Source organism: Aristolochia californica, unplaced genomic scaffold (assembly GCF_029961685.1).
Source record: "Aristolochia californica isolate CCGP_79_NKW_82.1479 unplaced genomic scaffold, dmAriCali1.0.hap1 SCAF_39, whole genome shotgun sequence".
NCBI classification, from domain to species: domain Eukaryota; kingdom Viridiplantae; phylum Streptophyta; class Magnoliopsida; order Piperales; family Aristolochiaceae; genus Aristolochia; species Aristolochia californica.
Genome location: NW_027182092.1, coordinates 65,001 through 67,500, shown reverse-complemented (window position 1 = coordinate 67,500; position 2,500 = coordinate 65,001).

Sequence of the window (2,500 nt, the reverse complement as noted above, 5' to 3'; positions counted from 1 at the left end):
AACCCGAAAAAGGCAAAAAAGGGACATACGCACTGGCGACACGCCCGTTTCGCCTGCCACCCGTGCACACTCGCCTGGGCAGCTGGTCACATGCGTCGCTCACAGGCATTTTGCAGGCCAGCACCGGCGGATGCACGGGTCAAGCGGGACGGGACGAGCGCAAGGCTTGCTTTTGGTGGCACACGAAAACACGAACCCGAAAAAGGGACATACGCACTGGCGACACGCGCGCCCATTTCGCCTGCCACCCATGCACACTCGCCTGGGCTGCTGGTCACATGCGTCGCTCATAGGCATTTTGCAGGCCAGCACCGGCGGATGCACGGGTCAAGCGGGACGGGACGAGCGCAGGGCTTGCTTTTGGCGGCACACGAAAACACGAACCCGAAAAAGGCGAAAAAGGGACATACACACTGGCGACACGCACGCCCGTTTCGCCTGCCACCCGTGCACACTCGCCTGGGCTGCTGGTCACGTGCGTCGCTCACAGGCATTTTGCAGGCCAGCACCGGCGGATGCACGGGTCAAGCGGGACGGGACGAGCGCAGGGCTTGCTTTTGGCGGCACACGAAAACACGAACCCGAAAAAGGCGAAAAAGGGACACACGGACAGGCGACACGAAAAAAAAGGGGTCGCCCTACCTAGGTGGGCGCAAAAACCCCGTCGGCCAGGAGGTTTCGCCAAAGTGTCTGTACTGTCACACAGGGTCAATAGCACGGGCATGGCCGGCCGCCGCACGTGCAGCGGCTTACGGACGCACGGTTCGGCGGCACGGGTGCCTGGCGGCTTTAGCACCTTGGGGTGGACAGGCCTGGCGGCAAGGGGGGCTAGGCACCTTGCTGCCAGCCGGCAATGGTGCACGGGGCGGGGCGCCACACAAACACGAAAGAGGGACAAGAGCGGGGCGATGGTCCACAGAGACGAGCCATGCACGGGGCCCGTGATCGCCGACACGCGCGAACGCGGACGCGGACAAGGACAAGGACGCGACGCGCGGCGCGCGTGCGAGGTCAAGAGGGGCGCGCGCACGAAAACGCGAAAAAAGGGGCTAGCGGCCGAGAAACGCGAAAAAAACCGGGTCACCTACCTAGCCGAACGCCTAAAATCGCTTCGGGCAGGAGGTTTCGCCAAAGTGTCTGTACTGTCACACGGTCCGTACGGGCGCAACCCCATCGCGCGCCAGCACCCCTTCCTGGGGGCGCCCACCCGCCAGGCGCCTGGCGCCCCACGCGCGCGCGCCCGGCGCCTGGCGCCTTGCCCCCCACGCGCGCCCGGCGCCTGGCGCCTGGCGCCTCGCCCCCCACGCGCGCGCGCGCGTGGCGCCTTGCGCCTGGCGCCTTGCCTCCGCGCGTGCCTGGCGCCTGGCGCCTTGCCCCCCACGCGCCTGGGCGCCTCTTTTCCGCCTGGGCGCCCTGGCACCTTTCCGCCTGGGCGCCCTGGCACCTTTCCGCCTGGGCGCCTGTTTTCCGCCTTGGCGCCCTGGCGCCTTTTCGCGTGGGCGCCTCTTTTCCGCCTGGGCGCCATGGCGCCTTTCGGCCTGGGCGACTCTTTTTCGCCTGGGCACCTCTTTTCCGCCTGGGCGCCTCTTTTCCGCCTGGCCAGGGCGCCTCTTTTCCGCCTGGGCGCCATGGCGCCTTTCTGCCTGGGCGCCTCTTTTTCGCCTGGGCGCCTCTTTTCTGCCTGGGCGCCCTGGCGCCTTTTCGCCTGGGCGCCTCTTTCCCACCTGGGCGCCCTGGCGCCTCTTCGCCTGGGCGCCCTGGCGCCTTTTCGCCTGGGCGCCACTTTTGGCGCCTGGGCGCCTACGCCAGGGCGCCTCTTTTCCGCCTGGGCGCCTCTTTTTCGCCTGGGCGCCTCTTTTCCGCCTGGGTGCCCTGGCGCCATTCCGCCTGGGCGCCTCTTTTCCGCCTGGGCGCCCTGGCGCCTTTTCGCCTGGGTGCCTCTTTTGGCGCCTGGGTGCCTACGCCAGGGCGCCTCTTTTCCGCCAGGGCGCCTCTTTTTCGCCTGGGCGCCTCTTTTCCGCCTGGGGGCCCTGGCGCCTTTTCGCCTGGCGCCTCTTTTGGCGCCTGGGCGCCTACGCCAGGGCGCCTCTTTTCCGCCTGGGCGCCTCTTTTCCGCCTGGGTGCCCTGGCGCCATTCCGCCTGGGCGCCTCTTTTCCGCCTGGGCGCCCTGGCGCCTTTTCGCCTGGGTGCCTCTTTTGGCGCATGGGCGCCTACGCCAGGGCGCCTCTTTTCCGCCTGGGCGCCCTGGCGCCTTTCCGCCTGGGCGCCTCTTTTTCGCCTGGGCGCCTCTTTTCCGCCTGGGCGCCCTGGCGCCATTCCGCCTGGGCGCCTCTTTTCCGCCTGGGCGCCCTGGCGCCTTTTCGCCTGGCGCCTCTTTTGGCGCCTGGGCGCCTACGCCAGGGCGCCTCTTTTCCGCCTGGGCGCCTCTTTTTCGCCTGGGCGCCTCTTTTCCGCCTGGGCGCCCTGGCGCCATTCCGCCTGGGCGCCTCTTTTCCGCCT